At 47.7% G+C, this 22,675-nt stretch overlaps 1 protein-coding gene and 1 long non-coding RNA gene across 4 annotated transcripts in view; one reads left to right on the plus strand and one right to left on the minus strand.

The window, feature by feature from the left end:
• The window catches only part of XXYLT1 (xyloside xylosyltransferase 1), a 196,759-nt gene that overhangs the window by 86,187 nt on the left and 87,897 nt on the right, over window positions 1–22,675 (minus strand). The gene's annotated exons all lie outside the window — the stretch shown is intronic.
• On the plus strand, window positions 22–2,598 carry LOC134733250 (uncharacterized). Of its 2 annotated transcripts, none has more exons than XR_010116756.1 (4): window positions 22–583; window positions 940–1,031; window positions 1,136–1,225; window positions 2,368–2,598. It is a non-coding gene; the product is annotated as an uncharacterized lncRNA (long non-coding RNA). The 2 variants fall into 2 exon arrangements; XR_010116755.1 differs by having other exon boundaries at window positions 2,372–2,598.

Below are 22,675 nucleotides of genomic sequence, written 5' to 3' on the forward strand. Positions count from 1 at the left end.
AGAGAAGATGCTGGTTGGAGGATAGCTGAAATGATAGCAGTAGGACCACCGAAATGTAAGGAATAAATGAACAAGATAACTGCCCCCAAAGCCAGGAAGACATGAAACCTATGAATCATGAGGAAGAATGTCTGAGAAAAAGGAAGACTAGACAGCTACAAAACTCACAAGAATGGCCAGCACCCAAGGCTGCCTGAATGTCCACCATGTCCAAATCTTGAGAAAACACAACAAAAAGAATGGCATGGCAGATCTGAAAAGCCTGGTTATAACTGAGGCCACTCTACCCATTTTACAGATGAGGAAGCTGAGGGCCAAGAAGAGAGACTTGTCAGGCATTACACTCAAGCTAGGTGGCAAAGCTGATCTCAGAACCCAGGTCTACTGACTCCCTAGCTAATGCTCTTGTGTTTATTAGCCCCGTCACCTCCAACCCACTCCCAACACAGGCCATAAACTCCTAGAGAGCAGAAAGCATTGTGTAATGGACCAAACGGTGTGTACAGGACTAACCAGACACCCAACACAACCAGCTCGTGGAGTATCTGCAACTCATCCCATGAAAATATCAGCATGAAGACGAGTGAGTATAAGCTAAAGGTGTAGCTTTCAAGACCTCCAAGACCCTGTCACCATCATTGCCGCCACGGCCCTGGCAGCACTTCTCAGGAGTTCCTGGCTGTCCAGGGGACTATTTTCAGGGCTAAGAACACCTACGCCTTCTGCCTGGGTTTGAGGCCTGGCTGGCGGCCAATACCTCTGTACAATTACACCACAGAGGGCCACATGCACGGCCCCAGCACCAGCCGGGAGATTTTCATTCCCAAGGGGATGTGCGGTTGGGACTGGCGGTGGTGGATCTCACATCCAACAGAAACTTGGGTCGCTTCTGAGCTGGATGTTTCTCTGTCAAAGCGCTCTTCTCCATTTCCCTCCTAGGACATGGCTTGGGCCAACTCAACTCATCATCAGCATCCAATTAAACCAGCCACAAGCATGTCATCTGACCATGGGCAGAATTACAACCCAGAGTGAGTAATTAATGACACCCAAAAATAAACAACAAAAGGAAAAAAAAATCCAGGAGAAAAAAAAAAGTGAGCCTTCTGTCCTCTTTCCCTTCTCCTATCCCCAGAAACAATTCTTGGCAGACACATCTTAACACACAAAAAGCAACACGCAACAAAATAGATGAAGAAATGATGCAAAGAAAAGACATGCTCAGGTAAGCACAGCGCCTACTGCCCCGGGCAACACAACAGGCCTCCAGGGAGGGGCAGGTGAACCACGCAAGCGCCCCCTGTCTTTCTGCTTTGAAATGGCTTCAGAGATTTGCAGAGATAAATATTTATAACACATTAGAGGGCTTTCACTGCAGAGCGTCAGCCCAAATTCCACTAACTGGGAGAGGGTTTAGGGAGAAGGGGAAATGATGACAGCATTAAGCTATGTGACTCCAGCGTCCTGAGGCTGAGGACCCGGAAGCAGCTGCCTGGAAAGGGAGCTAATTTTCCCATTGTCCACTTTGAAATATTGCAGCAATATGCCACCTGCCTTATCACACTCTGGTGTTTTTAAATTGCTGTTCAGTAGCACCTCGGGCCTGCGGGAGCCAAAGGGCAACTGAAAGGGGTGGGGACTTCCCCTAACAGTGAGAGGATCCTGACCCCAGAGGAGTTGTTTTGAGGCCCACGGGACAGGCACGGTCCCCCTGTGCTCCACCAGCCAGACCAGGCTGGCTTTTCGCACTGGAGGGTCTGAGCATGTCATAGAGGGTCTGCCCCGTGACGCACAGACCCAGGCCGTGTTCCCAAGGGGATGTGCAGTTGGAATTGGCGGTGGTGGATCTCACATCCAACAGAAACTTGGGTCGCTTCTGAGCTGGATGTTTCTCTGTCAAAGCGCTCTTCTCCATTTCCTTCCCAGTACAAGGCCCAGCCACAGGGCAGCTGGCTCACTATAGGAATAGGGGCTACAAAGGAAGAAAGGGAGCATGCCAAGGGTCCTAGGCCTTGGCCACAGATTCTAGGGGCTCCTCCAGCCTGACCAGACAAATGTTCACCCTCTAGGAGCAGGGAAGGCATGTCTGTGTGCCAGGCCCTGGGAAGGCTTTGCATGCTGACTTAGCCCATGAACCTCCATCATGCCTCCTCGAGGTGGTTGTTAGTATCTTCCAGTTGCAGATGAGGAACCTGATGCTCAGAGAGTTTCGGTAATTTGTTTAAGACAACTCAGCAAAAAAGGCTCAGGGTGGACAGCAATTACAGATTCGCCTCACTCGATAGTTTGCTTGAGCCACGACACATTTCTGAGAAAAGGCTTCAGACATCTCTGAAGTCCCTTTTAAAGTCCTCTTATCTTTATGAGCCAGAAACGCTTCCACATCAAGGGTGAAGACAGCAGACAACCCCAGATCATCTCTGTGCAGTGGCTGGGACTTCATGGACAGAACCCCCAACCACGACCACCTCCCGCAAGACCCTCATCCCCAAGAAGCGTGAAGACTATTGGGATTCCCTTTCATTGACAAAGACCAATAGAGAAACTTCTGGAAGAAAGGGTTTTATGCCACAAAAGTTGAAAGGAAGCTTTTAATGACAATAGCCAACTTGTATCAATGCATTATACTCACTGAAACATCTAAACACTCTATGAGATATACATATATATATATATATATATATATATATATTTTTTTTTTTTTTTTTTTTTTTTTTTTTTTGAGATGGAGTCTCACTCTGTCACCCTGGCTGGAGGGCAATGGCGCGATCTTGGCTCACTGCAACCTACGCCTCCTGGGTTCAAGCAATTCTCCTGCCTCAGCCTCCTGAGGCACACCACCACACCACCACACCCGGCTAATTTTTATATCTTTAGTAGAGACGGGGTTTCACCATGTTGGCCAGGCTGGTCTCGAACTCCTGAACTCAGGTGATCCACCCGCCTCGGCCTCCGAAAGTGCTGGGATTACAGGTGTGAGCCACCATGCCCAGCCCCGAGATTAATATTATTTATATTTGGCTGAGTGCAGTGGCTGATGCCTGTAATCCCAGCACTTTGGAAGACTGAGGCAGGAGGATCACTTGAGCTCGGGAATCTGAGGCTGCAGTGAGCTGTGTTCGCACCACTGCACTCCAGCCTGGGTGACTGGGTGACAGAGTGAGGCCCTGTCTCAAAAAAAAAAAAAAAAAAAAAAAATCCATTTGACAAATGAGGAAATGGAGAAGTATAATAATCCAAGATCACGCAGCTGGTCATGGTAGGGCTCGAAACCCCAAGTCTGTTGGGGTCGACAGCCTGGTGCCTGCTCTTCATCGCCCATGCTGCCCTGCCTTCCGGGCTCCCGGGCAGCCAGGATACAGCCAGCGCTCAGCTTTGCGGGCTCTGCTCAGACAGGAAGGCCCTGACTCTCACTGCGCTAATCTATGTTTTCCACATTAGCATCCTGCCCCTCCTCGGATGGTCGGGGGCAGAAAGGAAACAGAGTTCACACAGTGATTTATGCAGCCTATTAGCAGCTCTAGTAAAAGGTTTTGGGTCCAGGAAGTTGAAATGAATAACCACAGCCAGTTTTATATATTCGCTGTACAACAAACTTTCTTCTAGCCTTACTCGCCCCCTCTCAAAATGAAGCATGAAAAACTGAGTGTCAGCTATGGCTCAGCCATGGCATCGTTTATAACGCCCAGCTCCTGTTTTGTGGACCAAACAAATTACCATGAGAAGACACAGTTTTTGCTTCAGCAACAGTGTAACATGAGTCTCCTTTCTCATCCTTAGCACCTTCTCCGAAGAGGTATAAATCATATCCTTTAGGATAAGACAATTTATTTTGAACTTGGCTGAAAAATTTGGGGGACTTATATAAGACAGCACATATAACAGCCAATGTAAATTTCCCTCTCGCTTCTATTGCCAATATGAAGTGACAGCTCGTGCACAGATTGATGTAGTTCAATACACAGGGGAAATGGAATTTGAGATCTGAAAATCTTCCATTTCTATGGTAAGGACGTCCATGGCCCCTGCTGGCCTTTCCACAGTTTACATCTCTCTAGTGTCTGCTATAAGCTGTTTTTTTTTTTTCTCCAAAAGCTTAAATTCTTTCCTATTTGAGGCAGGAACACATCTGGACTCTGTTCACAACAGTTAGACTGATGATGCTTGGTCTTTCTTCTTCACCAACAGGCTTTTTTTTCAGAGACTGCTGGGGGGGAAGCTGTAGAAAGCAATCCTTTTTGGATAGAATTATCAGGTGTTTTCTGAAAATAATGATACAGATACCACTGGTTGCCCAAACTGTCACAGTTCAACTTTTCACATTCTCCATTTTGAGATTCTTTATCAGAATTATGGGCTCTTGTTTCTAATCTCACCTTCCAACCACTGTCTCCCTCTTGAGTGGCATTTGAGCCCATGCCACCTTAGGGATTCAGTCTAAAATTAGTAAACTAACAAAGGTTCCATCCTGCTGCCTGCAGGTCCTCATCCCCACACTGTCCCCTGACACCTGCTCCTGCCCTTGGCCCTGCACCCTGTCAGGGCCTGTCCACTGCAGCCTTGCCCCTTCCATTGATTCATATGGCAATGACAATGATAGGACTAATTCCTTATATTTCTATGGCATGTTGCAACGTTCAAAGTACATTCCCAGCCCATAAAACTCCTTCCCATACTTTAACTTGTTTAATCCTTACAGCAACCCTAGGGGGCAGGTGCATCCATGTGGATTGGGTTTAACTGCATATCACAGAACACCTCTAGTAGCAACAGTTTCAACACACAGAAGAGCATAACTAAGCCACATCCACGGAGGGCATGGCTGCTCCATGAAGTTATCAAAGACCCAGACAGCTTCTGCTTTTCTCTTTTGCTATCCTAGATCTCATTTCCATCCTCAAGGTACCTCATGGTGCAAGACGGGGGCTGCTGGGGCTCCAGCCAACTTGGCTGCATTCCAGGCAACTGAAAGGACCAAAGAGAAAAGACACCCTGAGCTTGCTTCCTGCACTGAGGCAGACTCTTTAAGCATCCTTCCTGGAAGTCTTTAACATTTCTTCTCATACCTCACTAGACAAAATTTAGTCACATGGCCATACTTAGCTACAGTGAAAGCGGTGAAATGCATTCTTTCATGGGCACAAGGTTACCCCCAAATAAATGGGATGCAGTTGTAAATTAAAAAGGAGAGAACTGATATAGAGCAGGAACTAGCAGTACTTCCACAGAAGGCAAGAAGGAACTACACCCACTTTACAGATCAAGAAATAGAGGCCCAAAGAGATTAGGTGTTGCTACGGTCACATAGTCACTAGTGGCAAGATGGGAACTAAGTCCATGTCATTGGCCCCACATCCAGATCCCCTTTCCCTGTTCATGGAGCCTCCTTGCTGCAGTAGAGCCGCTGCTGTGTTTCTGCATGGACTCTTGCTTGCTGCCCCTCCAAACCTTTGTTCAGCCCTCAGCTGTCCCCAGTTGGTCTATCAACAAGATCCGTGCCTGCCAGCCCCAAGCTGCCATCCTGAAGGACTACTGTCCTCCATCCCCTGCCTCACACTTTGTTCCCTCTTTGTTCCCTGCCTTGCTTCCCTGCATTTGTGTCCCACTGGGTCCCTTGGAATCCAGGCATGGTCATTAGCAAGGAAGACCAGGCCAGAGATGGCCAGATCCCAGCAATACAGACCCTCAGAGTAGGATCACAACCCCACAACTATTTCTGCAATGCCCAGGGAGTTCTGTGAGCAGGATGCCTCACCTTGGGGTACCCATACCATACCAAGATGGTTGACACCTCCTGAAGTTGTTTCTGATGGCCAGCCTCTTGTGTGACTATGACCTTGTTCCATTCTGACACTGAAAACACATTTCATGATGGACGTGGACGCTTATCTGTGGGTCCTTGACTACAGTGCCTAAGCAAACACAAATTAGTGCTTAAGTGCAGTTTGGTAAACAGAATCTTTGCAATGATGGAGTCCATTATGGGAAGTGACTAAGCGGGTTTCTTGGTGGTGAAATGTATGGGGACTTCTGCTCCATGGGAAGGGGAGACTGTATTTCCATTGAAAATTGGAGCCTGGACTGTCAGCACAGGGGCCAGTCCTGGACTTCCCCGCCTTCCTGTGTAAACATGAAAACATTTTGTGTTCAAGTTCTAGCACCTTGGCTACCTCTTTCGTGTCTCTAACATGAAGGTCTCTGTCTGCTGGCAGCAGTTCTCCCCATTGTGAACAATGAATCCACCACTCTTTCCTGGAGTTACACTGTCTCAGTTCCTCTCCCCCAGCAGACTCATCCTTCTCCAGGTGGTGCTCTCCAGCTTCCTACCATCCTCTACAGGGTCGCAGGCTACAGGGTTTCCTCAGCCTCCTCCAGCCAAGTACAGCGGAAGCACTAACAACCAAGAGAGGCGCAAACTCCTGAGATCCTCTCCCAGGAAGGGCAAATGATTGGGACCAGGCAGAGAACAGACGGCTTCTCACCGAGGGGGAAGACGCCCACCCCCAGCCACAGTGCCTGACTTCTCCCTGGGACCATGGAGGGGTGCGGAAAGAATGGGCCCACATCATCCCTTGTGCTAGAAACTCACATCACAGCAAAGAAAAACGTTTCTCCACTTTATGAATCCGGAAATACCTCTCTGACCTTTTCTAGCAGGAGGAAAAAATATGGCCTTAATCTTTTCAGTAGCAAACATCTTTCACCCTGTGACAGTTTGCAAACTGACTAGCCAATGGTCAAATGGCTCCTCAGCTTTCCCGTCTCCTGAGCCAGGAATCCTAACAAAATGTCATGTTATGTTAGTGCTGTTGATACTACACCTTCTAAAAAAGATGGACGATCTATCATCATCTAGGAGATAATTAAGTCCCTATATCTCAGGTACTGGGCTACGCACTTTACATATTTTGCCTCACTGAACCCTCACACACAGGGCTTACTGTCCCCATTCTCTAGCTGCCTCCTCCCTGACAGGTGAAGTTTCATTGCTTTCATCTCTGTTTACTGAGGTTGAGAGGAGCCCCTCCTGTTATGAGTCTGATAAGAATGACACAGGAAGGCGGGGAAGTCCAGGACTGGCCCCTGTGCTGAGAATCCAGGCTCCAATTTTCATTGGAAATACAGACTCTCCCCTTCCCATGAAGCAGAAATCCCCACACATTTCACCACCAAGAAACCCCCTTAGTCACTTCCCACAGCGGACTCCATCATTGCAAAGATTCTGTTTACCAAACTGCACTTCAGCACTAATTAATCTATTTTCCAATTTTAATTAAATTTTAATTTCGTTTAATTCATTAGTTTTTCTTCTAATTAAATAACATTTGAGTTATTTTAATTTTAATTAAAGACATAAAATACAATGCACCAAACTGACAGAACTGCAGCTGAGTGCAAAAAACGAAAGAGAAAACAAGGTTTTAGCCCATAAATATTTCAGCGGGCACTTCCCAAGAAACAAGGACACCCTCTTTCAGAACAACAGTACAACATCAAAGTCCGGACACCAGCAGTAACACCCCGATACTATTCCATCCACAGCCCCATTCAAAATGTGTCAGTTGTCCAAAAACAAAAACACAGTTCCTGGCCCTGGATTGCATGTAGTTGTCCCACTTGTTCTATCTGAAATGATTCCTTGTCTTCCAGGACTTAGGACAATTTGGGGAATATGGGCCATTTTTTTATTCATTTATTGATTTTGAGATGGAGTCTCACTCTTTCACCAGGCTGGAGTACAATGGCATGATCTCAGCTCACTGTAACCTCCACCTCCTGGGTTCAAGTGATTCTCCTGCCTCAGCCTCCCAAGTAGCTGGGATTACAGGTGCCCACCACGCCCGGCTAATTTTTGCATTTTTAGTAGAGACAGGGTTTCACCATGTTGGCCAGGCTCGTCTTCATCTCTTGACCTTGTGATCCACCCACCTCGGCCTCCCAAAGTGCTGGGATTACAGGCGTGAGCCACCACGCCCGGCCATGGGCCAATTATCTAGTAAAAGTCCTTCAATCTACGTTTGCCTGATGTTTCCTCCTGACTAGACGCAGACTGTGCATCTTTGTCAGGAAAGCCACAGAAGCAATGCTGCGTTCTTGCGGCGCCATGTCGGCAGGCACATAGTGCCAATGTGTCCTATCACTGTGACGTTAACTTTGATCGCAGTCAAGCTACTATTTTTCTCTTTGTAACAACAACATTTTGTGGGGCAATACTTTAAGACTCTGACAATATCCCATTTCCTAACAAATGTTTACCTGTTTGTTTTAGCCTCCGTTGATGATTCTTGTCTAAATAAATTATTACTATGTTGAGCGGGGCGCAGTGACTCATGCCTGTAATCCCAACACTTTGGGAGGCCGAGGTGGGTGGATCACCTGAAGTTAGAAGTTCGAGGCCAGACTGGCCAGCATGGTGAAACCCCATCTCTACTAAAAATACAAAAATTAGCCGGGCGTGGTGGTGTGCATCTGTAATCCCAGCTACTCGGGAGGCTGAGGCAGGAGAACCACTTGAACCCGGGAGGCGGAGGTTGCAGTGAGCCAAGATCACACCACTGCACTCCAGCCTGGGTGACAAGAGTGAAACTCCATCTCAAATATATATATATATATATATATATAACTATGTCGATTGCCAAAAGGTGACTTTCCAATGCCTTCACTCCTTCTACATTTATTAGCTGGCATTCTACTCCACTGTGCTGACCTCATCCACGCTCAGCCAAGGAGAGCTTCCTGGGATCACCCACTTATGGTAGGTTGTGCCAAGCATATTCTGCCCTTCTAGTATTCCCCAAAATGCAAATACCAGAAGGCTCCGTGGTGCCTCAGGCAGGGGAACTGGACAAGGCAGAAGTGTCAGAGCTGCTGGGGCTGGAGCTTTGGGCCCATCATCCAAGTACTTGAGGCAGCAATGACCCTCTTGGAAAAATCTCCAGGCTACGGGGTCACTGTCCACTCTTACTCGATGAAGAAACGATAACTGCACACCACAGGCAGCACCAGAACACCTTTTCTTTCCTCTATTTGTTTTTTTAAACAACTGTTGACATGGGCTCTCCATCATTTCACAAAATGTGAACTGAGAGATTTTCGGCAAGCGTGAGTAGGTAGGGCCCTGGGATAGAGCCGCGGCTCACAGAGCTGGCTATGGCACTGCGTCCAACCATGAGCAAGCCATCACCAGCTGTCCCAGACTGTAAGGATGAGGGGTTTGAAATGAATGTGGTCTGAGACCCCTCCCAGCCCTACCATCCTGTGATTCTGAACAGAAATGGTCTTTGCCCCTCACTCATACCTTGTTTTTCTCAGAACAGCACACATATATCATCAGACACAGGAGATATACTCTACTGCGTTGTTCTCACCCGTGCCCAGCTAAGCCAGCCACAAAACCCCTAGTATGTGCCAAGCACTATGCTAAATGTGAAGGTTCAGAAATAAATAGTATCTTTCCTAGCCTCAAAATGCAAATACTGGAGAGTTTTTCACTAAATATCCTCTGCTGCCACTGCTGCAGCTGCTTCCATCCTACCCTGGTCCTGAGGGCAGCAGCCCTGCTCCCCAGTCACCCAGCAAGCATGGGCAGGCCCTGCTGAGAGAGGGCCCTGCCTATGGAAGGAGAACCAGAGACTGGGAGGTGCTGGGACCTGCCTTACTACTGAGAGCTCCCCTCTTCTGCAACATTCCTCATGATCATTCAATATCACCATATGGAAACCAACCTTTCCTTAGTACCTACTGTGTGCCAGCCCCTGGAATACTGGAAAGGCCCCCACTTTCCATTTTGCGAATGTTGAAAATTCAGGTCCATGGTGGCCTGTAATAACCTGCCTAGGGTCACACGGCCAGTGAGTGACACAGCAGGAATGCAAGTTAGCCCCCACCCCCATCACAAAGTCTGAGCTCTTTTGCCTCAATGTGGTCCCTTTAAACAGGGCTTACCTCTGATTCCACCCACTCCCTGTGCAGTTACCTACTTCTGGGAAACAAATCACTCCAAAACCTAGTGGCTTAAAACAACAGTGTATTACTATCCCTGACAGTTCCGTGGGTCCGCTAGGCTTAGCAGGGTTGTTCTGATTGTGGGGGTCTTTTGGGTGAATGCAGTAAGATGGTAGCTGGGCTGGAGGCCTCTAAAGGCTCAGCCTGCCTGGCTGACTGCGACGGCTACACAGGTTGCCAGCAGTCCCTGCTGGCCGCGGCAACGCACTCAGCAGGGCTGTCAGCCTGAGTGAGCTCATGTGGGCTCTCCCTGACGCTCAGGCTCCATCCCAGCATGGCAGCCGGAGTCCAAGAGGAAGTCTGCCAAGGTGAGTGTTCCAGGAGACCCGGGCTGAAACGGCAGGACCTCTTGTGACCCAGCCTTGGAAGTCACTCAGCGTCACTCCCACTACATCCCATTTGTCAAAACAAGCCACAGTGCCAGCCCAGATTCAGGGAGAGGGACCAACACAAATGTGTGCATACCAGGAGGTGTGTCCCTTAGGGGTCGGCTTTGGAGACCAGCTGCCATGTACCCTCATCCCACAGTGGGATACAGATATAGATGGTCCCCGCCACAATGCGGTTCCACTTAACAATTGTTTCAACTTTAGGATGGGTTTATCAAGGCATTAAATGTATTCTCAACTTAGGATATTTTTTATTTACAGTAGGTTTATTGGGCTATAGACCCCACCATAAGTAAAGGAGCAAACTGTATTTTAAATTTCTTCCTTATACTTTTCCTAGTTTTCTACTATATACAAACACACACACACTTTTGTAATCACAGGGATAAATATTTGAAATTATAATTATATAATATCGTAATATATGTTCTATGCAGGAGTATCGGTGTGTCAAATGTATATTAATGTGTGTGTGTGTGTGTGTGTGTGTATATATATATATATATATATATTTTTTTTTTTTTTTTTGAGATGGAGTTTCACTCTTGTTGCCCAGGCTGGAGTGCAATGGCATGATCTCGGCTCACCACAACCTCTGCCTCCCAGGTTCAAGCGATTCTCCTGCCTCAGCCTTCCAAATAGCTGGGATTACAGGCATGCACCATCATGCCCGGCTAATTTTGTATTTTTTAGTAGAGACAGTGTTTCTCCATGTTGGTCAGGCTGGTCTCGAACTCCTGATCTCAGGTGATTCGCCAGCCTCGGCCTCCCAAAGTGCTGGAATTACAGGCGTGAGCCACCATGCCTGGCCATTAATGTATATATTTATATATATGTGTATATACACACACATATGAAACTAGAAGAAAATATACAAAATACCACTGGAATAAGTGTGCAATTAAAGTATTTTTCATGTTTCCAAAATGGACATATATTGCTTTTGAAAATATTTTAAAAGAAATTAATTAACTACCTCACAGAAAACACCCATCTTTTAGTCAATGTGTATGAGATTTAAGGCATTTAGCCATGACCTCAACTTTCTTTAGGATTCCTTCTCAAGGTCAACAGAGGTACCTATTTATACAACCTTCTTCCGAAGCCAAGTCCATTCCGAAGCTTCTGCATTCTTCCTGCTTCACCACAAGATGGTTTACTGGGCTTCTAAATGCATTTTTCAAAGAAAAATCAAACAATAAGCTGAGAGTTCATCTCACCTGGCTTCATTTCCTGTCATTCATCTAGCTGCATTTATGCTGCATTTCCCCATCTCTTCTTGCCAAGTACATCTTGGAAAGAGCAGGTGCTCTGAGTATCTGAGCAGCTTAGAAAAATCCTCAAGCCTCCGGAGACTGAGCCTTTCCCAGAGGCCAATTTGTATTCTCAGAGCTCCAGGCCTAAAGGAACCCACTAAGCCAGAGCAGTGACTGTCACCTGTAATCCTGGCACTTCGCGAGGCCACGGCAGGAGGATCCCTTGAGCACAGGACTTTGAGTCCAGCCTGGGCAATGTAGTGAAACTCCGTCTTTACCAAAAAAAAAAGTAACCCAGCCATGAAAGAGCAGCCTCAGAAATAGGTGAGGGCACGAGCTCCTGAACGGGAAAGTTCAGGCAACCCTCTGTGTCCAGGGAGGTAAACTGAGGCAAAGCAATTCCCTTCCTGTCAGATTTAAATGACTGTGTAAACCTCACTGCAGACAATGAGGTGGAAGGTGACGAACTTGCTACTGCCTAAAATGATACAGAGCATCCAAACCCAACAGCAAAAGCAGCCAAGGGTCTTCCCTCTGAGTCAACAGCCAGCAAAGGCACAGGGTGAGCCTGGACCGCACGCTTTGGGAACTGAGCATGGAAAGAGCTGGGCACCTGGGCAGGAGATGCCAAAGGCAAGCCTAAGTTCTCCTGGCAGCCCTACGCTTCCCAAAGGAGGGCGGGTTCTGAACGGCCAAGCCCTGGGGTCTGTTACCAGCGTCCACACACATCAGTGGCTCTGGGAGCCCGAGATGGCGTATTTGTTGAGTCAGTCAGTGCTATTTTTACCCGGCCACTTTCCAACCATAAAACCAACCTTCAAATGTCATCACTTGGGGTGGATTAAGAAATCTGACTTGGCCTTTCTTGGGGTTTAATTTCCTACACACCTGCAAGAACGAAAAATTTTGGCATTCCTATGGAAACATAAGACATTTTAACATTATCCAGGCAGGATGGTATCCGGATTATTGGTGTCTCGATTGTAACCTTAAACCTGCAGTTTCCCGATCTCCATGGATGTCAAAAAACAAACAAACAAAAAGCGTGCACTGCTCTGATGAGGCAGAGACGCCATGCCCTGCCCTTTCTCTCCTCTTCCAAAACAGGCTGCTTCCCCACAGGTCTGTGTTCATGGTCTGGTTCCCAGAATGCCAGGTCAGGGCAAATTGGCTTTCTGAATATTCTAGTCCAATATCAAGAGATGAGGTCGCCTCTGTGCAATTCATACAACAGTTATTTGTGACTGCATTGGAGTCATTAATAGTTAAGTGATAAACATCCAGGTACAGAGTTTGGTAACTGTCAGTGATGGAAGATTTGAACAATCTTAAAAGAATTCCCAAGTGATTTCAGTTATAAAGCCAGGCGTTAATTGTGTGGTCACAGAAACGCTGAACATGTACCAAAAGGAAAAGGGATGTTCCTTTTCCAGGGGAGCCAGTTTGAGTTTTGTTTTCTTTTTAAAACACTTTTACTTTCATTCATATCTTAAGTACCATCATGATGGTTGGTAACTTTAATTCCTTTAATATAAACAAAATTGATCAAAAGCACTTCTAGCCCAGGTGATCTGGGATTTTCTGCTCCAAGACAGAGCCCTTCTGCTTTCCAAAAGAAAAACCTGGAACTGCACCAAAGTTTCCTCCTGCACCTAACGAGAGGCTTGCCATGCTGGGAATAAAAACAGAAACCAGATGCTGCTCGAAGTGTTTCGCAGCATAGGAGGAAAAACACTGCCCCAGGAAGTTACCAGCTGGGCACTGCTGAATGTGAGCACGGTCCCAGGTTCTCTCCGGGGCCAGGGAAAGTACCAAGCCGGAACCTCTGAGTGAGTGTCCCATCAACAGTACCTGTAGCCAGCAACAACACACTGCAAAGTTCTAAGACATGGATGCCTTCCTCGTTCATGACTAACAACTTTGCATTCTTTCAATCATTCGACAAATATTTATTACACCCCTGCTGTGTACCAGGCGCTGCTCTAGCCACTGCAGATAAAGCAGGGGAAAGACAGGCATGGGTCCTGCTCCTGTAACTTACAGACTAGACAAGATGGCCTCAGATGGCAGTAAGTGTTACGGAGAAAATAAAATAGGGTGATGGGGGAGAATGTGACATTGCGAGAGCTACTAGAATCAGATAGGAAAGGGCTTTTCAAAAGGCAACATTTGAGCTGAAACTTGAACTGTGGGGAAACAGAAATGCAAAGATTTGGGGAAAGAGAGGGCAAAGGGAGTCACTAGTGAAAAATCAAGGAATGCATTTCGCACATTTCTGTTAAAAAGGGGGAAGGAGAACTAGTGGAGGCAGAGCATGGGTGAGTGACGAAGAAAGGTATTAAAGCTTAAAGCCGTGGCTAGAGAGCTAGGTGGACACACCTGATCGGGTGAGGGGCTTTAGGCATTAGAGAGGAGTGGTTTGGCAGCCCCCTGGGGCTGATCGACACCCCTACTTTGAAGACTTGGCACCTCTCCATGCCTCTTCCTTGACGCTGGCATCTGGCACACGTCTTGCGAGTCCGTCAGGAGCTCTGGCTCTCCAGACGGTGCTCCCAACAGTGGAGATGCTCACCCTGAGAGATGTCATAGAGCTCTCCCACTAGGGAACTGCATCTCCCCTGCATTTTAGGTCCACTGGCTAACTTTTGTGAGGCTGGGGTCCAAAGACAGAGAGTGTGCCTGCTACTCCTCAACGAAAGAAAATACCAGGAAGGCTCAGGGAAAGACGCAGCGTCTCCTCCCCCGGCATCTGCCTGGCCATTATGGTCTGGTTCTGCTCCTGGCCTCATTCTCCTCTGTGCTATTACCTAGAAGGTGCTCGACACTAAGTACCATTCTGGTTCATATAAGACTGGGCGGCTCCCAGCGCAGGCTTGCTATGCACCTAAAAACGGGCATGAAACTCTCTTTTTATTCACTGAATCGTATGTTCCCAATGATTACAAGCATCATTTTAAAGACCTTTCATTTTCCTTTCTGGTTGTTTTCAAATGGCCAGTGAGCTTCCTACTTTTCCAAATTCCCTTCCTCCACCCTCCCCACCACAGCAGTCCACCGACTCGGGGTAAAGTACGGGCTCGGGGGAATCCTACTGAAAGGCATCGTGGATAAAGCGAACGTCCCTTTAGAAAGCAGGAGGAGCTTTGCGTCTCAGGCCACCCCGCACCTGCTCGCTGTCCAGGAGAGCACCCAGCTCCCACCAGGGAGTCCCTCCTATGGGCCTTCAGTGGCAGTGACCTCATTTCCCTGATGGGAAGTGCAGAGATGTCACTGCTGGGGACTTCCCCAGGTCACAAGACTAGGGGCTTTGTCAGTAGGCACTGGTGAGAACAGCCTCTGGCTCCCTCGGGTTGCAGGAGCAGAGTGACAAACTCAGAGTCCCTCAGTCAGAGGATGGAGAAGAAGCCCAGGGCAGGAGGAGGACCCCAGGCCAGGCAGACACTTCTCTGGTGACTTTTTTTTTTAACGAGGGCTGTAGATCATTTCATTCGTCAGCTTCATATCATGCCAGCCTTGCTACTGGCAATCAGGAAACCTTCCACATGCCACCCCATCTTTGTCTAGAGACCTTATACCCTCAAAAGAAAATGAGGCTTTCACTTTTCCTCTGCAGAGGAGGCAGAAGAGTGGATCCTGGGATGAGGAACCCCACAGGCTCTCTTCCTCACAGCAGTCCATTCTTTTTCTTCTTAGGACTTCCCACAGTTGGCAATTATACCTTTTTTTTTTTTCTGAGATAGGGTCTCTCTTGGTCACCCAGGCTGGAGTGCAGTGGCGCAATCACAGCTCACTGCAGCCTTGACTTCCCGGGCTCAAGCGATCCTCCCACCTCAGCCTCCTAAACAGCTGAGACCACAGGTGCACACCACTACACCTGGTTAATTTTAATTTTTTTTAAAAAGACAGAGTCTCATTATGTTGCCCAGACTGGTCCTGAACTCCTGGGCTCAAGTGATCCTCCTGCCTCAGCCTCCTGAGTAGCTGAGACCTACAGGAGCATGCCACCATGCCTAGCTATTTCCTTTCCTTCCCCTTTCCCTCCCTCCTTTCTTTCCTTCCTCCCTCCCTCCCTTCCCTTTCTCTTCTTCCTCTTCCTCCTTCTCCTCCTCCCCTTGGCTGCCTCCTCCTCGTCCCCTTTCCCTTCCTCTTCTCCTTCTCCTTCTTCTTTTCATAGAGATTGGGTCCCACTATGTTGCCCAAGCTGGTCTCGGACTGGACCCAGGCGATCCTCCCTCCTTGGCCTCCTGAGTAGCTGGGTCTACATGAGTGTGCCACCGTGCCCAGCCACAGTTGTACATCTGTTTGTTTACTTATCTATGGTTGGCCTCTCTCATAAGACTGTAAGCTCCATGAGGGCTTGGACTGTCCCCTAGCACAGTGCCTGGCATATTCAACAACAATTTTTTAAAAGGAGGAAATATTCCTATTATTTTTTTAAAAGAAGGAAATACAAGACTCTCAGAACCAGGTTCACTTGGTAAAGAGCTTCCCCATTTAAGAAACGTAGATCAACTATGAAAAAGCTCTACCCCAGAGCAATTGGGGCTGTGCCCTCAGAGCCACAGTTGCTGAGCATCAAATTCTGCCGGGGCAGAGCGGTCAGGGAAGTACACACAGGCAGTAATGCTCAGCCTAAGTCCTCGGAAGACAGTGACAGACAGTGGCCGAAGTCCTTGGAAGACAGAGAAGTCCTCTCCCCATAACAAGAGAGACTCTTCTACAGTCAGGAGGGCCACGCAGCATGTACTGGCTGAGCACCAGCCCGGCGGACAGGAGCAGAGGGCAGGAGCTCTCAGGAGACATGTGTGAGATGGAACTGGGGGAATGCAGACAGAAGGGAAGTCTAAGACTATTCCTTTGTTTCTGGCTCAGGCAACCTGTCATTAGCCAAGATTCGGAAAGGGCACAATTAGGGAGAGGAAGACAATGAGTTCTGTGTTGCGTGTTGACTTTGCTGCACCCATGGGCTGTTCAGATGGAGATTCCTAGGGGTAGTTAGGATACGGGTCTGGGTGTTTCAGAAGCAGGTCTCAAGTGGACACGGTAGTAAGACATCACTAGTGCTCACCCACACTCTGCCTTCCTGGATCCTTGCAGCGAGGTGGCCACATGACTAGCTCCTGGCTGATGGACTGTGAGCAGAAGTGCTGTGTGCGACTCTGGACTGTAGCAGTGAGAAGCCACTGCAGGACCTCAGCCACTGCTCCCCTGGAAGCCACATGCTCCAGATGGCATCGTTACAGGATGGAAGTGGCCTTGATTCCTGAGTCACTGCTTAAAAGGAAGATGTCCTAGAGAGCCAATGCATCCAGAGTGACATTTGTGTGGGAAAAAAAAAATTATGTATGAAGTCACAGAGATTTCAGTCATGTTTGTTATGACAGCCCAGCTTAGTCTAGCCTTACTAACACAGAAGTCATCAGCCTATAGGTAGCAGCTTAAGTCAAGACATTGATAAGGTGAGTAGACACAATCTTTTTTCTGCCCACACACCTAAAAGATATGACATAATTTTTTTTTCTTTTGAGACAGGGTCTCACTCTATCGCCCAAGCTGAAGTGCAATGGCATGATGTCAGGTCACTGCAACCTCCATCTCCTGGGCTCAGATGATCCTCCCACCTCAGCCTCCCAAGTAGCTGGGACTACAGGTGTGCACCACCATGCCCAGCTAATTTCTGTATTTTTTGTAGAGACAGGGTTTCACCATGTCGTCCAAGCTGTAATTTTAACAATAGGACCACACTCCAGTAATGACCTGAAAGGGGGAAGAGGTGACGCTCCCCTGCCCTGGCATGCATATTATAATCCTGGGCAGAGGAGGGGTGTGTAGAATGTTTAAATCCTCTCCCAGTAATTCTGATCCTCTGTGATCACCCTTCTCCCCCAAGATCTAAGAAGAACTTGTATGAAATGAGATGAGAAGCAGATCTTGAATCTTCTGTCTTCAGTTTCAAACACAACAATCCTTGCTTGTGCGCCATCAGTACGTTCCACCCCTCTGACACACTGGTATAATTTGATTAATTTATCGTGTTCATTAAGCTCCCTAGCTTCTCCAGTTCCTCATGTTTGGAGATACATTGATGTTGATGAGGCTGGAGAGCTGGAGGAAGCAAGACAGTAATCTGTATCCCACACCACAGCTGGCACTCCCTTACACTTACCTAAGGACTCTAAACATGCAAAAGGCAGATGTTTGGGGTTGGAAATGACAATATGAAAAGCTCAGTAAGAAGATGCAAAAGTCACAGTTCCCATGGTAACCCTCCTTACCTCACAGAGCACAGGCCCACAGGGTCTGCTGGAAAGGTGATCTGAGAGGTAGGACAAGGCCGACTCCTCGGAACCAGCAAGAAACTCTCAAGCCCCCGCCTAGGAACTAACTCCCCGGCCTGCTGCCGCTGCTGACATCCCCCCTCCAGCATGTCGGGGACCACATGCTGCCCTCCTCGCTGGGCCCTTACATCAGCACTACCAGCCAGGGGTTACTCCAGGGAAACAGAAGGATCCTGCTCATAAAGGCTGCGTCCCTCCCTCAGGCTTCTACAGGAGCCCTTCTGCCGAACTCCTCAACCGCCTGTGGGCTCCCGAGGCTGTCCATGCAGAATTACTTGCTCCCTTACAGTACTAACTCACACAGTTCTACAGCATGCACACAATATTATATTTAGGCATTTGTGCATGTGTGATGCTTCCTAGACAGTGAGGCCCACAGAGGTATGGACTGTATCTTGCCCGTTTATCCCTGGCCTCTAGAACAGGATCTGAAGAAGGACCTGAATTTCAAGATGACCTCAAATGAATGAATTCAAGATTCTGTCTTGAATCTTGAATATTTTCATCAAGGACTTACTAGAAGATAGAGAAAGATACTTACTAGGCTTGCCAAGAGCATGAAACAAAGACACAGAATGGCAAAGAGGAAGGGCAGAGGAATCAGTCTCTGACACAACCTGGTGGGGTAGGATCAATGTACCAACTCAAATTTGGGCTGAACATGAAAGCCCTGCAGTGGCATCATGCCAGCCAACCACATGAGACCCGCCTTAGCAGTAGACTCAAAAATGGGGAGATGGCCAGGTACGGTGGCTCACAGTGATAATTCCAGCACCTTGGGAGGCCGAGGGAGGACGATCGCTGAGTGCAGGTGTTTGAAAACCAGCCTGGGCAACACAGCAAGATCTCATCTCTACAAAAAAAATAAAACAATAAAAAATAAAAAAATTAGCTAGGCATGCGCCTGTAGTCCCAGCTACTCAGGAGGCTGAAGTAGTGGAATTGCTTGAGTCCAGGAGTTGGAAGTTACAGTGAGCTATGTTCATGCCACTGCACTCCAGCCTGAGGGACAGAGCGAGGCTCTGTCTCTTTAAAAAAAAAAAAAAAAAAAAAGGATGGAAACGTTGCCTTTGTTGACTGGGGTATCAGTTACAAGGGTATATAAGTTTGTCAAAACTAACTGAACTACACACTTAAGACCTGTGCATTTCATTGTATGTAAAAATTTTACCTTGATAGAAAATAAATGAAAAGGAGGTATGACAGTCTGACTCCATTTTTTGCTCTTTAACTGCTGACAGCTTTTTTTTTTTTTTTTTTTTTTTTTTTTATTTAGGGTTTTAGGGTACATGTGCACAATGTGCAGTTTTGTTACATATGTATCCATGTGCCATGTTGATTTCCTGCACCCATTAACTCGTCATTTAGCATTAGGTGTATCTCCTAATGCTGTCCCTCCCCCCTCCCCCCACCCCACAACAGTCCCCGGAGTGTGATGTTCCCCTTCCTGTGTCCATGAGTTCTCATTGTTCAATTCCCACCTATGAGTGAGAACATGCGGTGTTTGGTTTTTTGTCCTTGCGATAGTTTACTGAGAATGATGTTTTCCAGTTTCATCCATGTCCCTACAAAGGACACGAACTCATCATTTTTTATGGCTGCATAGTATTCCATGGTGTATATGTGCCACATTTTCTTAATCCAGTCTATCGTTGTTGGACATTTGGGTTGGTTCCAACTCTTTGCTATTGTGAATAGTGCCGCAATAAACATACGTGTGCATGTGTCTTTATAGCAGCATGATTTATAGTCCTTTGGGTATATACCCAGTAATGGGATGGCTGGGTCAAATGGTATTTCTAGTTCGAGATCCCTGAGGAATCGCCACACTGACTTCCACAATGGTTGAACTAGTTTACAGTCCCACCAACAGTGTAAAAGTGTTCCTATTTCTCCACATCCTCTCCAGCACCTGTTGTTTCCTGATTTTTTAATGATGGCCATTCTAACTGGTGTGAGATGGTATCTCACTGTGGTTTTGATTTGCATTTCTCTGATGGCCAGTGATGAGGAGCATTTCTTCATGTGTTTTTTGGCTGCATAAATGTCTTCTTTTGAGAAGTGTCTGTTCATGTCCTCTGCCCACTTTTTGATGGGGTTGTTTGTTTTTTTCTTGTAAATTTGTTTGAGTTCATTGTAGATTCTGGATATTAGCCCTTTGTCAGATGAGTAGGTTGCAAAAATTTTCTCCCATTGTGTAGGTTGCCTGTTCACTCTGATGATAGTTTCTTTTGCTGTGCAGAAGCTCTTTAGTTTAATGAGATCCCATTTGTCGATTTTGGCTTTTGTTGCCATTGCTTTTGGTGTTTTAGACATGAAGTCCTTGCCCACGCCTATGACCTGAATGGTATTGCCTAGGTTTTCTTGTAGGATTTTAATGGTTTTAGGTCTAACATATAAGTCTTTAATCCATCTTGAATTAATTTTTGTATAAGGTGTAAGGAAGGGATCCAGTTGCAGCTTTCTACATATGGCTAGCCAGTTTTCCCAGCACCATTTATTAAATAGAGAATCCTTTCCCCAATTTCTTGTTTTTGTCAGGTTTGTCAAAGATCAGATAGTTGTAGCTATGCGGCATCATTTCTGAGGGCTCTGTTCTGTTCCATTGATCTATGTCTCTGTTGTGGTACGACAGCTTTTTTTTTAAGCCCCATCCCTCGCTCTTCCCCTTCTACCCCACATCTGGGCAAGCTGATAAGAAAGTCTGGATGCTCTCCCATTTGGCTGCAGCAGAAGGTTCAAACCATGTAAGCCCCTGCCCACACGGAACCCTCACCCAAACCTAACCCCTAATCACCATACAATCCCCAGACCAGTCTCCTTTCTCCCTTCTCTTCCCTCTCTTTCATTTTCAGACCAGCTTGAGAAACCGGCCCCGCTCTCTCCAGAAAACCCTATTATGTGGTCTCGACGTTCAAATAAAATTCTGGGTGGAGACCATCCTGGAAATGTGGAGTGGCCACAACAAAGGGCACACACAGAGGATTTGGTGCCACTGCAAACTCAGTGTCTCCAGCAGGACGCGGCCATCAAATAAGCACTTGGCGCAGCTCCATCAGCAGAGGCATGGCTCCCTGGTTTCACGCAGGGAGCTGGGAACAGCCCTGTACTCTGCACTCCGGTTTGTGTCTGCCCCGTTCCCGGTGCCCAGCTCTGAAGCACGGTCTTCACACCTGGGCCCTGTATTTGAGGGGAGCAGAGACCAACCGCTGTGCATTCAGAAGCAGGTATCTGGAGAGCGGAGAACCTAGAAATATTTCCGCCGGGGAGCACACGGGGAAGCCGGGACTGTTTCACCTGATGGAAGGCTCTCTCTGAATTTGTAAAAGGAAGGAAATAGGCTTCTTCATTAAGGTCGAGAGTTGAAGCATCAAGAGATAAAAGCAGGTTTTGGAAAACATTAGAAAGAGTTTTCTAAAATATGTCTGAAGATGGAAGAGGCTGCTCTGAGGGTGGCAGCTCCCTGTCCCTTCACGTAGTTTCCACTGGACAACCCCACACTCCAGGGAGGCCATGGAGGAGATTCAAGAACTCATGATGGGGCCGGGCGCGGTGGCTCACTCCTGTAATCCCAGCACTTTGGGAGGCCGAGGGGGGCGGATCACAAGGTCAGGAGATCAAGACCATCTTGGGCAACATGGTGAAACCCCGTCTCTACTAAAAATACAAAAATTACCTGGGCGTGGTGGCATGTGCCTGTAATTCCAGCCACTCAGAAGGCTGAGGCAGGAGAATCACTTGAACCAGGGAGTCAGAGGTTGCAGTGAGCCGAGATCGCGCCACTGCACTCCAGCCTGGGCGACCAGAGTGAGACACCGTCTCAAAAAAAAAAAAAAAAAGAAAAAGAAAAAAAAGAACTCAGGATCGTACCTCAGAGTTTTTCCAGCCCCAAAACGCTCTGACCCAATTCAACAACTCCCTTATCTCCACTAAAAACTTCAGTGTTCAATACTCTGACCAGAAAAGGATATGGAAGCTCAAGAACTGGTTTTCAGTCACGTCCTATTTACACTCAACTTGAACACTGGCCAAAGAATCAGTCAGCCGAAGAGGCCTGCGTGTGGGGAGGAGGAACGCTGAGGAGACAGTGGCCCAGAGTGGACACCGTCAGCCTGTAAGTCCACTAGTCAATTCCAACAGGAAAACCCCAAAACCAGAAGCAAACCGGAGGCAGACAGCCCACACCGAGAGGTAAGCAGTTTCTAACTGGGAACTCAATTCCATCCCGCCCGTGAGAAAAGCACAAAAAAGGTGATTTTCCAGATTTCACTTACAGCCGTAGAGATGTGGTACAAATTTAAAAACGAGTCACAATTAACAAAGGATTTCCTAAGTGTGGTGTTGAGCCAGGAAACCTGCCCTGCGTCGCCCATGCCATGACTGGTGCGTGGGCCCCTGAGGACGCCTCCCCGTGCTTCCTCGGGCCTTTGCTTCCTCCTCTCCCTCCCACTGTCTCCCCCAACACAGGCAGGCTCCAGGCCAGGACTCTACACTGCAGGCAGAGTGGGGCCAGGGTGAGGCTGAGTGACAGTGTGCCTGGTGAGGGACAGAAGAATCTCTGAGCGGCCCCAAGCAGTGGGGTCCTGGCAGAGCACCCCTGACCCGTCATGGAAGGAGGGGAGCAAACAAGAGGGGCAGGGAGGGAGGCAGCTGCGTAGCAGGCCTGGGGTGGTCCGGCTTATGCACA

The sequence above is a fragment of the Symphalangus syndactylus genome, chromosome 17 (genome assembly GCF_028878055.3).
Source record: "Symphalangus syndactylus isolate Jambi chromosome 17, NHGRI_mSymSyn1-v2.1_pri, whole genome shotgun sequence".
Classification (NCBI taxonomy): domain Eukaryota; kingdom Metazoa; phylum Chordata; class Mammalia; order Primates; family Hylobatidae; genus Symphalangus; species Symphalangus syndactylus.